At 41.0% G+C, this 14,569-nt stretch overlaps 1 protein-coding gene across 1 annotated transcript in view; it reads right to left on the minus strand.

The window, feature by feature from the left end:
- PDE4D (phosphodiesterase 4D, cAMP-specific) overlaps window positions 1–14,569 on the minus strand; it is a 340,865-nt gene that overhangs the window by 71,346 nt on the left and 254,950 nt on the right. The gene's annotated exons all lie outside the window — the stretch shown is intronic.

A 14,569-nucleotide genomic window follows, 5' to 3' on the forward strand; every position in this document is an offset into this window, starting at 1 on the left:
ACCGTGCCCGCCGCGCCCTGCGGGCTCATCCCGCGCCCGGCGCAGCTGGGGCGGGGGGGAAGCGTCCGGCACCACGGGGAGCTCAGCCGGCAGCCAGGGAAGAGTTGTTTTCCTAAAGACACATTTTTAAAACTGAGCTGAAGTGGCTTATAATCTAAAACAGTGCCAAGGAGCTGAGCCTTCTCCCTTCCGTGCTCGCTTTCGTGTCACGCTCTGTCTGCATCGTTATTTTCCATGGTGTTACACACAATCATAGCAGTACGAGAGAGGGCAAGACCTTGCATATGTGTATCTATCTGTCTTGCTTTAATGGATTACTGAACAAATAGGTATTATATTCATACATATGATGGGCTAAGCTGAAGACAGCTATAAAAGGAAACTAGGAAAATGAAAAAGCTTTGTTTCTTTTGGGACCGCAGAGGGCGAGCTTTGAGAAGTGGCACTCCTTCTGGAGCGCTGCAGCTGCCCAGATCAGGCTCTGAATGTTCAGTGCAACGCTGTGGAAACCTCGTGGCAAGAGCAGGCGTGGCCGCGGGGAGGGCAAGGCCACTGAGACACAGATGGTATGTGACATCAAACTGCAAGACACTGCACTGTAGAAGACAAAAAGGACAAAGACCTTTGGAGATTTTAGGAGATTAAATTCATTCCAAACCCAAGCTTGTGGGAAAACTGGTAGTGGCAGAGAGCGATTAGTTTGTCAGGCTAGTTTGGTGATGTGAAGTCTAACTGGATCTACTCTGAAATCTGCAGCATCCAGGTGATGGTGTAGTGTGTCAGGGTGGTTTGCACCTCACAACTGACTTAGCCCATGGTTGGTTATCCTCATCAGCTGTTACTGCAAATGGCCCAAAATGGCTGGTCTCACAAGCCTTCCTGTCCTGCCTGCACCCCTGTACATATCCATGTCTCTTGCATTGTCTGTACACACATATATACACATACACACCTGAGGTATTTGAAACATATGCATACCATATGTACAGAATCCAACATCTGATTTTACAGAATTACTATAATTCATGCCTTGTTTCCAAATTTCCTTTTGAATAAGATATATTAATATTGTGTGTCCAGTTCTGGAACCCCCAACACATGAAGAACATGGAGCTCTTGGAGTGAGTCCAGAGAAAGGCGATGCAGATGATCAGCAGGCTGGAGCACCTCTCTTATGGAGACAGGCTGAGAGAGCTGGGGTTGTGGAGAAGAGAAGGCTCCAGGGAGGCCTTATAGCAGCCTTTTAAAGCCTGAAGAGAGACTAAAAAAAAAGCTGGGGAGGGACTATTTATAAGGCATGCAGTGACAAGATGAGAGGTAATGCTTTATGAACTTGAAGAGGCCAGATTTAGGTTAGACAATAGGAAGAAATTCTTTAATGTGAGGGTGGTGAGACACCAGAATAGGTTGCTCAGGGAAAAGCTGTGGATGCCCCATCCCTGGAAGTGTTCAAGCCAAACTGGACGGGACTTTGAGCAGCCTGATCTAGTGGAAGGTGTCTCTGCTTATGCAGAAGGCTGGCACTAGATGATCTTTAAGGTCCCTTCCAACCCAAACCATTCTGAAATTCTATGATAATTTCAGCTCCAGTTTTTCTTCATATTGATATCAATACCAGATTTGCTTTTTTTTGGTGTGTTTTTTGTTGTTGTTTTGTTTTGTGGTTTTGTTTTGGTTTTTGTTGTTGTTTTTTTTTACAGTCAGATACGTGGTAACACTGTGTTTGTTTGTGCACCTTGTAGCACTCTTGCCTACCCAAGAAGTGAGTGCCAAATCATGTTCAGCCCCAGAAAAAACAGCTAAAACTCCTGTTCTTTTTCAAAGTAGTTATAGCCATTGGCCCCAGGTATGAATTTGGCCCAGAAAGGGGGAAGTGGCAGCTGGATGGGTTCACAGGAAAAGCAAGGTCTGATAGACTGAGAGCTGCAGATGCAGCTTGTGAGGGTTTTGCACTGTTTCATTGTAATACCCACACTTCACAAACACTGTTGTTATTTTTGTTTTGAAAAGCTTTTGTTCAAATGGATGGCTGTGCACAGCAAACGGAATAGAAGAATGATACAGAGACTATACTTGTTCCTTTCCTACTCAGTAAGCACATCAGTAATTTTACATGCCCCTTTTTCAATTGCAGGAAGTGAGTAATTTCCTCAATAGAACTCAAAACAGGTTGATCTGTAAGAGAAATAAGTAGATATCTAGCAACATTTTCGTAATCTGATAATCATGAGCTACTCCTGGTCATAGTGGCAGCTGTCTTTTGCAAGGATGGAAGAAAATACAAACCTAGTGTCTGTCCTGTATCTACATTACTCAGTATAGGTGATTTCCCTTTAGAAGGCCAGGGGCGTTATAAACATGTCCTGCCGCATCAACAGGATAAAGCCACAGTTGGACCTTTGCTGAAAAATGACTGAAAGAACTGTGTCATGGTTTATTGAAACCAGGATGAACCTGTTCACAGACAGCTTCCTAAAGCCAGGACAAATTCCTTATTATTTTTAAATTGGCCTGTTGTTGTCATCATTCTTCCTGATGGAGCAATAATGGTGCAAATACAGACCAGTCATCAGATTTGTCAGTGAAAACAACTGCTACAACACCAACTAGAATGTTGTGACAAGACTCCTATCATTCATGCCACCTATGCAGCAAGGTGAAAATACAAGGAAAGCAAAGCTGAGAAGTGAAATCTAGGCCAGGCCCAAAAAGGCTTAATCAAATCCTGCTTACTGAGGTTGTCAATTAAATCCCAGACTACATAGTCAAATTAAAAACAGCAACTGATATATGGAAGACATGGAACCCAGCTTTCTGCTCATTAAAATATTTTTTTTAATTGTTAGGCTTCATGCATACTAGCCAGTGACAAAATCTTGGAAAAAACAAATTTGCCTGAATTCTATTTATATTCAATGCAATGATTTCAAGATTGAGTAGAACTGGAAGCTTTGGATGGGGAGTTTTATGACTAAAATCCATTGCTACAGCCTTTGATGAACTCAAAGTCTCTGGGACCAAAAAAAAAAATATTGTTCTCTTTTTTTTTTAATGTATAGATTTTACAGAATTGCAGAATCTTAGGGGCTGGAAGGGACCTCGAAAGATCATCTAGTCCAACCTGCCTGCCAGAGCAGGGTCACCTAGAGTACATCACACAGGAACGTGGCCAGGCGGGTTTTGAATGTCTCCAGCGAAGGAGACTCCACAACCTCTCTGGGCAGCCTGTTCCAGTGCTCTGTCAATTTTAAATGAAGTTCAAAAGTTCTTGTTTATTACATAAAATCAGTACTCTACCCAGCAGATATTTTCAGACTTCTTGCCTTTCTCATGCTATTCCAGATTAGTATGATAACACCACAGAGTTACTCCCTGTGTCTCTGCAGTTGGATTTTTAAATGGCTGATCACCAGATTGTCACAGTATTTCACAGACAATAATGGATTTGTCTTCACAATGAGGTAGGCAGAGTGAAAGGAAGCCACAAGCATGTGTGTGATCATACAAGAAACCTTACAACTAATTCCAGGTGTGAGTGTAGGTGCAACCCCATGTCCCTACAGCCAGCTTCTGAAGGCAGCCCATGTTGCCATGGCCATATGCTGGCCATAACCTTCAGTTGTGGCATCACAGATTCAAGACCATGGGATCCCGCTCAGGCTGCAGAACTCCCAGCTAAATGCTGAGCTCCATGCTCAGCTTGCTGCTGTTTTGACTGAATTGTCTAAGCTTTCCTCTGTGGTCAAACTTACGCACATGGACCCAAATAACTTAGCCTAAAGGCTGCAACACATAAAAATGTCTTTCAAGTCCCCTGTTTTGTCTTGTTGGAAATGTCACTCTGCATCTTGCAGATTTTTACCCATTAAATGATTGAAAATTTTCCCAGTTTTAAAACACTATGTCTAAAATGAAAAATTAGCTGCATTTATAATGTCCAGTTACTGGTTTTTAATGTATTAATAACTTACTGTATTTAATACATTTTGAAATCTAGGTAATGAGCCCTGTTAATTTTCACTAAGTTAATTTTTATCAAGCCATGGATATTTATGACATATAGTAATTTTTTCTCAACAAAAGAAAGATAAAACTATTTACCTGAGCAAACTACTCTCCAAGTACAGCATTTTTGGAGAAAACATAATTGTTCCTTTCAGTTTTTAACATACTTTGCTTATACTCAATCTACAATGGAGTCTGTACAGTTTTTTCTTACTTTTGACCTTTTCTGTCTAGGAATTAGACGTCTTCTCAGCTACTCTCTGTATTAGAGTTGATAAGGGAATTGTATTGTTTTCTTCTTTTCTTAGAAAAATGAACTTGCTGTGCATCTGAGTTTCATGTCTGAATGTCACATCTGGATAGTGATCTCCTGCCCTTTGGTGCGCAAGACTTTTTCACATACATGAGAAAAGAGCAACTAAATCTTTAAAATTAATCACTGCTGTTTCAGAAGGAAATCCAGTCTGGATAAAGAGGTTTCAAAATAAAATAAAAAGGCATTTTGGAGGCATGAAGGCTGATTGTTTCCTGTTGCATTTCAATGTTACTCAGGTAGATGAGAGAAATGTGCATCTATGTGACATTTTATGTAATTTTGATTTTTCTAAATATTTTTGAAAGGCTCTGAAATCCAAGCTGGATTTTTCTGTTTAACTAAGAATCCATTAAAAGTAGTTTAGCTGTATGAAATCTACCATATTTCAGTCTCTAGCTTCATTTTTAGCAATTCAGATTGCCACTTTGCAGGGAATTAAATGATGACAGCATGATGACAAGCAAGCTCATATACTTCTATACAGTTCCTTAATTTATTTTACAAATATGGCTATTGTCAAATCTCTTAATCTGTGTAACTTTTTAAATGGGATTAAATTCAGCATCATGTGGAAATGCTTCCCTATGATCTGGGCCATCTTTCTGCCAGTCAAATAAAAGGCTTATTTTTGTGGAAACTTTCCAGCTGTGGAATGCAGAATGTTGCATGCCTGCTAAGGTTTAGATGGCAACTACAGATCTAAGGCAACATTTAATGCATCCTTACCTTCAGAAACCTGTATAAACCCAGCACTACTTTTAGCAGTAGTACCAGGCTATGCCACCATTCGCTGCTTACATCTATGCTTGTAGCAGCCCATTATTATTATTTTTTTTTTTCAGACAAATATTTGAATAGCTGCATAGTGAATCAGCTGGAAAACAGGCTGGGGAAAAAAAAAAAAACCAAACAAAAAAAACCCAAACATGCAGGTTATTTTTCAGTCTGTTGCGTTTCTTGATTATTTCACCCTGTGTCTGCATGGACAACTTGATAGCATATTGCAGGGAGTAGTGAGAGGAAAGAAATGAGCAATGGTGTTCAGGAATTACATTAACTGATCTTTTGCTTAAAAATGCATGCTGAACTATTGCCAATGTCTTGTGTCATCTATGGCCTAAATACAGGCCTCAGGTTTTCTGAAACAAGGCTTAAAGTAATTAGATCATAGGCCATTAAAGCCAAGAATGGTTATTTTAAAAATAATTTTAGTTGAAATATGGGGGGTGTCTCAAATGAGTGGTTTACAATGAAGCAGAATTACTCTGGGTATCAGTGGGTGGGGCAGACCAGGAGGAACCATGCAGACCATGAGCAGGTCAAGTGGCCTTCTTTGATTGGGGTCCCAACTGAAATGAAATAAAAATATTCTCACCTGTTGCCAGCACTTCTACAGGAAGTGTTGGCAGAAAGTCTGTAGATTTTCAGAAAAATAAAAGGCTTCTGAGGAGTATAAAGATTAAGTACAGATACTGCATATGCTTCTTTCAGTTGATTACGTTACCTAGTATGCATTCAGAGTTTAGATAGTAGACCTGAGTACTCTTAAATAAGGATTTAATTCATTTCTATTTCATACCATTAATGACTCTAAAGGAAATTATATCAGTCTATTCTTATAAAATGTCTGTTTTTCAGACATAATGAAAAAGATTTTTTTTTAATTGGGGTTCACGTCCATTTTTGTGATAACTTTTCCTCCCCCTTTTTAAAACAGATTTTTTTTCCAGAACATTGCAGTAGCCGTCAACATCTTGAAATACTGCCTCTGGAAGGCAACATCTAACAACTTGGGAGAAAGGTGGATATTTTATGGTGTGTTTTATTTTTTTTTGCTAGATGGAGTTGTTACTTTTAGTCAAAGAACTACAGCTACTGTAAAAAATAAATAAATTATATTTTCATTTTATTTTATGAACCTTTATAATTTAGAATAATGATGTCAACCTTTTATCTTTTGCAAAAGGACATGTGGCTCTAGTAGATGTTTTCTAATCCAGCTGTGCAGGATTGAGCTATACTTCTAAGGAATGCCTATAGAACCACCCTCTCACAGAACTATCAAAACATAGTTTTAAAAAATCACTGTCTTTCAGTAAACCTATGTACACTATGAAGTAGAAATACCTATTTATTTTAACAACCAATCTTCAAAGAGATTCTTGAAAACTCTCTGATATTTTCATAGCCTGTATTTTATAGACAAGACTAATACAATGTTCGGAGAACAGAGTTTTCAAGGTAGAACTGGGAAGTATTTCAACACACCAGGTCTTACCACAAACATATTATATGTAGAAGCAACATTTACTCCCTTGAGTATCAACTCTTATGTTTCACTGAGTATGTTTAGAGAATAGCATTTGTGGAAGAGAATTGTACCATTCTTCTTTGGAATGTGTAGTGAGGCTACAAGGATCCTTTGTCTCCTTAAGTGTCTTCTTCCACTAGGCTTATCACTGCATATATTACACTACCAAATGTACCTCCTAAAGAACAAATAAGCCAAACAGGGAAGGTGGTAAGACATGGAACTCAAGGGAGTATAAATCTGCAAAGAGGGTAGAACTGAACTAGACCAGACCAAAGTGTTGTACTAGGTGCATTGATGCTGCAGCTTCAGGTTTTACACAGCAAAAGAAAGGCTTGCAGACTTCATTCTGAGAATTATCAGGACCAAGGAGATCACATTTTGGTTTCACAATATCATATAATACAGTGAAAAATCTATGCCTGATAATTAACATGCTTACATATATTTTCAAGTAGCAGAAGCATGTGAGAACTAAGTGGTTTTACCACCTGATACTGCTTGTGTGAAAGGCATATGCATAGTATGTGTGTCTGCTGCTTCCTCTTTCTCTGAAAATGTGTTGAACTGCAAAGGCATAGATTTGTTCAGGACTAATCCTTCTCCTTTTATAGATTTTTCAGAGTTGAAGACTTTTTACCTGTTTTTTCAAAAAAGGCTTGAAAGCCAGAGCAGGGCGGGGGGGGGGGGGGAAAGGATCACACCGGAGAAGATCAGTATTTCTGCAGCTGAAATAATTTCAGCTGAAATGCTGAAGTAGATCATACAGATCCCTTTTTGTTTAGGAAACAGAAAGAATGGAATGCAGAAATCAGTTCGGGGAGGGGGGTTCATTTGCCGTTGCTGCTGCTTCTCTTTGCCAAACTCCAATTAAAAAGAAATAAACCTTCCTAAAATTCTGTATTTGCTTTTTCCCTTTAAGAAGTGGGATTCAAACCCAGTAATATCAATAATAACAACACCCACATCAACAAGAGTAACAATAGTAGTATTCAAGAATCTTCCCCAAACAAATGTTGATTTCTTTCCCACGAGGGTAATTACAAAGGTAATTTGTTCTTTTTATCTCAGCACAGACAGAAGACTGTGGAGAGACCTGAAGAACTTCCTAGTCTGCAAGAGAAGATCTGTTATTCTTGTTAGTCTGCAGGCTTGTATGACTGGCCACTGGCTGCTCTGATTCACTGCTTTGTTCAGACTCCATACTCGGCCAAATGCAGACACTTTAATGGGTGATCTCTGTGTAGCCCTTAATTTTTAAATGGATACTCAGGAAAGTGGATTGGCCTTAACAGACCAGTTTCTCAGTAACCTCTTAATGGAAAAGGGATCTACTTTCAAATCTATTTTTTAACTGGACAGAAGATAATGTAACGCTGATGGGAGTTGTCAAAAGCTGTATGAGGTGTGAAATGAAAGTGCACTCAGCATCCAGCGGTCATACCAGAAACCACATCTGCACAGTTTTATTTTCTATATTCATCAGCCAGCAGGCTGCATTCGTAGCAAGAATGAGATAAATGACATAGACAAGAGTCTTATTTTTCTTTTTGATTCTTTTCACCTCAGTCCTACAAGCCAAACCGCCTTTCACTCTTTTCAGTTATTCTGCTGTTGTTATCAATACAATAAATGCAGTTTGGAGTAATGTATGATTTTCATCTACTGGGTATCATAATTGACTCAGCTGAGCTTAAAGAACGAGGAGGCACACGAAGTGTGTCATCCTATCTGTCTTTCCAGTAAAATGGAGAGTCTGGGTGAAATGGTGTTATAGGAATTTTTAGTGATGCAGCAAAATGTGGACCAATTTAAAAGCAAGAAGTGAAGCTCTGAATTGAATTGCTTATCAGGTTATTGGTGTGGAGACTGATTATGCCTCTTATATTTTCTTTTCAAACTGATCATTATCCTAACTCCAAAATATGAGTCTGTTTCAAAATCAAAGCTGTACTAGACTGCAGTCCTATGGAAATGCAACTGGAAGTTCTGGCTGAAGCTTAGAGAGGTCAGCCCTATGCTACCTTCTAGTTTCTATGCACTTTGATAACCTAACCACGTTTCCACTGAGACAGACTGTTAAGAAAGTAAAAATCATACATAAGGGTCAAGTGTTGTTGTCTATACACTGCAAAACAATTACAGTTATTTTCTAATTGTGGACTTGGATGGTTAGTTTCAATTACATGTGCTTTCTTGCCAAGAATGTTTTAAAATATTATTGTACTTCTCCGTTCAAGTTTTATGGAAGATTATATATTTGACTATCAGGTTATCAGTGTTGAAGTGTAAAACAAAAGATGTGCAAAATGCTGAGGAAAATGCATCTTTTAATAATTCATAAAGATTTGGGTAATGAGCAGCCTACTCCAGAGGTAAGTCCTTGCTCAGAAAGGCCTACCACTTGTATTGCAACAACATCCACAAAGAAGGAAAAAAGAGTTCTAGTTGTAGGTGTCTCCATTCTGAGGTGAACAGAGGGTCCAATAGCCAGGGTAGACCCTCCTCACAGGGAAGCACACTGTGTTCCTGGAGTCCAGGTTAAGGATGGCACTAGAAAACTTCCTAGTTTGGTATGGTTCTCAGACTATTGCCCATTACTGATCTTCCATGTAGGTGGAGAGCAAGCTGAAACTGGTAGTTAAGAACAATCAAAATAGACTTTAGAGCCGTGGGACAGGTGGTGAGGGACTCTGGGGCACAGGTTGTCTTTTATTCTCTTCTTCCAGTCACATGCAGACACACTGGAGTGAACAGACAAATACAGTCTGTTAATACACAGCTCTGTCACTGGTGTCACTGCAACAGTTTTGTCTTTTTTGCCAATGGGAAGGCCTTTACAGCACTAGGCTTGCTGGCACCTCATGGGAGAACCTTTCTCAGGCAGGGAAAAGAGGGTCTTTGGGCAAGAGGTTGCACACAGTATGGGGAATAAACAGGAGGAGTTGTCACAGGGCTATGATCTCATGCAGTTACTGAGACATGGTGGGACAGCTCCCATGACTAGAATGTTGTCATGGACAGATATATACTTTTTTTGAAAGACAGGCCAAAAAGGGAAGGTGGTGGAGTTGCTCATTATGTGCGAGAGCAACTGGAATGAATTGAGCTTTACCCAGGAGGGGAGGAGAAATGCGTTGAAAACTTGTGGGTAAGACTTAAGGGGCACACAAATATGGGTGAAACTGTTGTGTCTACTACAGACCACCAAACCAGGAAGAAGATGTCAATGAGGCCTTCTACAGACAGCTGGAAATGGCCTCTAGATCACATGGTCTAATGCTTACAGATTACTTCAATCACCCTGATATCTGTTGGAAAGGCCACACCAGCTCAGCATACTCAGTCCATAAAGTTCTTGCAGTGCATTGATGACAACCTCCTAATGCAGGTGGTGGAAGAGCCAATGAGGAGAGAAAAAACCTTGTATTAATGAACAAAGAAGGTATGCTTGTGGGTGTGAAGGCTGGGGGCAGCCTTGGCAACAATGATGACAGCATGGAGTATGGTAGAGATCACTATCATACAAGGAAGAAGGAGGGCAATGAGTAGTTTTGCAACCCTGCATTTCAGGAGGGCTAACTTCGTGCTCTTCAGAGACCTACTTGGAAGAATGTGGGCTAAGACTCTAGAAAGTAGGGATGCCCAAGAGAGACGGTTAATTTTCAAATATCACTCCCTCCAAACTCAAGATAGGTGCATTTCTTTGGGTAAAAAATTGGGTAGAGGAGCAGGGAGACCTGTGTGGATGAGCAAGGAGCTACTGAAAAAAGTCATGTGGAAGAAGGAAGTTCACAGTATGTGGAAAAAGGGACTAGGCACTTGGCAGAATTATAGGAACATTGTCAGGGTATGCAGTAATGCAACAAGGAGGACGAAAGCCCTCTTAGAACTAAACTTGGCTAAGGAAGTAAAAGAGAGCAAGAAGGCCTTCTTCAAATACATCAGTGGTAAAAGGAAGAATAGAGAAAATGCAGGGCCACTGCAGAATGAGATAGGAGCCTGGGTAAGAGAGGATGCAGAGATGGCAGAGTTACTGAATATTTTCTTTGCTTCAGTCTTTACTCCTAAAACCAGCCCTTGGGAATCCCAGGCTCTGGAAGTAAGAGAGAAAGCTTGGAGGAAGGAAGACTCTCCACTGGTCTGTGAGGATTGAGTTAGAGATCATCTGGGTAAATTGAACATACACAAGTCCATGGGCCCTGATGGGATGCACCCATGAATGCTGAGAGAGCTCGCTGGTGTTGATGCTCTACCACTCTATTTTTCAAAAGATCCTGGAAAACAGGAAAGGTGCTTGAGGACTGGAGGAAAGACAGTGTCCCTCCAATCTTCAATATGAGCAAGAAAGAAGATACAGGAAACTACAGACCAGTCAGCCTCACCCTTCATCCTTGGAAAAATGATGGACCAGCTCATTCTGGATGTAATCCCTAATCACATAGAAGAAAGGAAGGTTATCAGGAGTAGCCAGTATGGATTCACCAAGGGGAAATAATTGACTAATCTTAGGAAAGCATTTGACACCATCTCCCATGACATTCTCCTAGAGAAGCTGGTGGCACATGGCATAGACAGGTGTACTCTTCGCTGAGTTAAAAACTGGCTGGATGGCCAGGCTTAGAGTATTTTTTGTAGTCAACAAAGTTAAATCCAGTTGGTGGCTAGTCACCAGTGGTGTCCCCCAGAGCTCTGTTTTGGGGCCAGTCATGTACAATATCTTTATCAGCGATTGAGGTGATGGGATTGAGTGCTTCCTCAGCAAGTTTGCAGACAACACCAAGTTGGGTAGGAGTGCTGATATGCTTGAGGGTAGGAAAGTTTTGCAGAGGCATCTGGACAAGATGAATGGAAGGGCTGAGGCCAATTGCATGAGGTTTAACAAGGCCAAATGCTGGATCAGTCACAACAACCACATGCAATACTACAGGCTTGGGGAAGAGTAGCTAGAAAGCTGACAGGGGGAAAAGGACCTGGGGTTGTTCATCCACACCCAGCTGAATATGAGCCACCAGTGTGCCAAGGTGGCCAAGAAGCCCAACAGCATCCTGGCTTGTACCAGGAATAGTGTGGCCAGTAGGAGAAGGGAGGTGATTGTGCCCCTGTACTCAGCACTGGTGAGACTGCATCTCAAATATTGTGTTCAGTTCTGGGCCCCTCACTACAAAAAAGACATTGAGATGCTGGAGCAAATTCAGAGAAGGGCAACAAAGCTGATGAAGGATCTAGAGCATAAGGACTCTGAGGAGAGGCTGAGGGAACTGGGGTTGTTTAGTCTGGAGAAGGGGAATCTGATGAAAGATCTAATTGCCCTCTACAACTACCTGAAAGGAGGTTGTAGGGAGGGGGGTGTTGGCCCCTCTCAAGTAAAAAACAGTAAGACTAGAGGAAATGGACTGAAGTTCTGCCAGGGGAGGTTTAGACTAGATATTAGGAAGAACTTCTTTACTGAAAGAGTAGTCAGGTGCTGCAATAGACTGCCCAGGGAGGTGGTGGAGTCACCATTTCTGAAGGTATTTAAAAACTGTGTTTGGCAGTTTGATGCACTGGTCTTAGAGGTCTTTTCCAACTGTGAGAATTCTATGATTTTGTGATCATAGCCTTCTATGATGATGTGACTGAACAGGGAGGTGCAGAGAAAGCAGGTGATGTTGGCTACCTTGACTTTAGCAAGGCTTTTGACACTGTTTGCCATAGCATCCTCATGGGTAAGCTCAGAAAGTGTGGGTTAGAAGAGTGGATGGGGAGATGTATTGAGAACTGCCTAAACAATAGATCCCAGAGGGTTGTGATCAATGATGCAGAGTCCAGTGGGAGACCTGTGTCTAGTGCTGCTCCCCAGGGGTCAATACTGGGCTCAATCTTATTCAACATCTTCATCAATGACCTGGATGAGGCAAAAGAGTGTATTCTTAGCAGGTTTGCTGATGACACGAAGCCGGGAGGATTGGCTGATACATCTGCAGGCTGTCCAGCCACTCAGCAAGACCTAGACAGACTAGAGAGCTGGGCAAAGAGGAACCTAATGAGGTTAAACAAGAATAAGTGTAGAGTCCTGCAGCTGCAGAGAAAAAACACCATGCCCCTTCTCTGGAGACTACTCTATTCTGTACCCTAGTTTTATTCACTTCCTTGAATATAAGATGGTGTATGAACAACTTATGTTGTCCAAAACCACATCAATCCTATTCTTGTTGTTCGCTCTCAAAGTTAAACACTGTTTAACAAACCCACTGACATTAAAGGAGCACTAGATAAATCTGGAATCACCAATTCAGTTTGAAAAGTCTTGCAACATTAATTAAAGGTCTACAAATGAAGATGGAGAAAGTATTCAGCAAATCTTCACAAACGTATCCTGTCAATAGCAACCTCTTCCTAAATAAAGGAGGGGGTCTGACCTGGGGATAAAATACCCTTTAAAAGGCTAATACAAATTGTTGTATTTCAAATGACTCATTCTATGAGGTGTTTTTTCATTATAGCACATGACAGTGCTGCATAAACTGCAACACAAAGAGCTAGTTTTTCATCTAATATAAGCCAATATGGCTTCCATTTATTAAGACCAAATGCCCACAAACTCTGTTTGCAAAGAAAGAAGCTGCTAATTCACACCTGGAGGTGACACAGTGACTGTTAAAGAGTGGAGGGGGAGCAGACTCTGTGTCTCCAAATTCTTGCCTGTTCACTGCATACATTGTTTACTATGGGAAGGAGATATGAATGAATTTCAGTCTGAATGTAATTTGTGCCACATAGCTCACAAAGTAATATGATTTTGCTTTTATTGTGAATAAGAAGGCTGTAAATGAGATAACTCTCCTTTTAGCTATCATGACCTAGATAAGGACTTTAATGATTAACTGAAAAGAGTAGCTGATACAAATATTGCTGTTTTCTAAATCTATTATATTTATGTAAAACACTATTGATTGTTAAAAAAACAATATCCAGGCCTCTATAAAGTACTTTTTATAGTAGTGATGGGGGTTTCCTTCCACTCGATTGAGGCTGAAGATGATTGTCAGTCTTGTACTCAGAACGTTTGTTGGAAAATTGTGAGTTCATTTAGCAAATAGAATAGGTAAAGCAAGGTAAAACAAAGGACATCTGTATTGCTAATTGGTTACTGAACTACATGGACTGACTGGAGGGATTTCACTGAAAGCTAAATCTGTATTTGCCCTGGCTTGCATAATATGAATCTGTTTATTTTTATTTGCTATCTGAATTCACAGAACTACAGATTGGTTTGGGTTGGAAGGCACTTTAAAGATCATCTAGATCCAAACCCTTCATATTGGCAGGGATGCCTTCCACTAGACAAGCTGCTCCAAGCCCCATCCAGCCTGGCTTTCAACACTTCCAAGGAGGGAGCTTCCACAATTTCCCTGGGCAACCTGTTCCAGTGTCTCACCAACCTCGTAGTAAAGACTTGCCTCCTAATGTCTAATCTAAATCTCCCTTTTCCAAGTTTTAATCCATTACCCCTTGTCCTCTCACTACCTGCCCTTGTCAAAAGTCCCTCCCCAGCTTTCCTGTAGGCCTCCTGAAGGTACTGGAAGGCCAGTAGAAGGTCTCCCTGGAGTCTTCTTTTCTTCAGGCTGAACAATCCCAACTATCTCAGCCTGTCTTATAGGGAACGTGCTCCAGCCCCTTCATCACCGTTATGGCCCTTCAGTGGATCTGCATGTTCTTCTTTTGCTAGGGGCTCCAGAACTGGACACAGTACTCCAGGTAGGGTCTCCTGAAAGCAGAGTAGAGGGGCAGACTCACCTCCCTCCACCTGCTGGCCACACTTCTTTAGATGCAGCCCAGGATGCAATAGGCTTTCTGAGCTGTGAGCACACATTACCAACTTGTGTTTAGTTTTTCATTCACCAGTACTCCCAAGACCTTCAACACAGGGCTGTGCTCAATTCACTCACTGTCCA

This window comes from Chaetura pelagica, unplaced genomic scaffold, assembly GCF_000747805.2.
Source record: "Chaetura pelagica isolate M959 unplaced genomic scaffold, ChaPel_1.0 scaffold37, whole genome shotgun sequence".
In the NCBI taxonomy this organism is placed as follows: Eukaryota; Metazoa; Chordata; class Aves; order Apodiformes; family Apodidae; genus Chaetura; species Chaetura pelagica.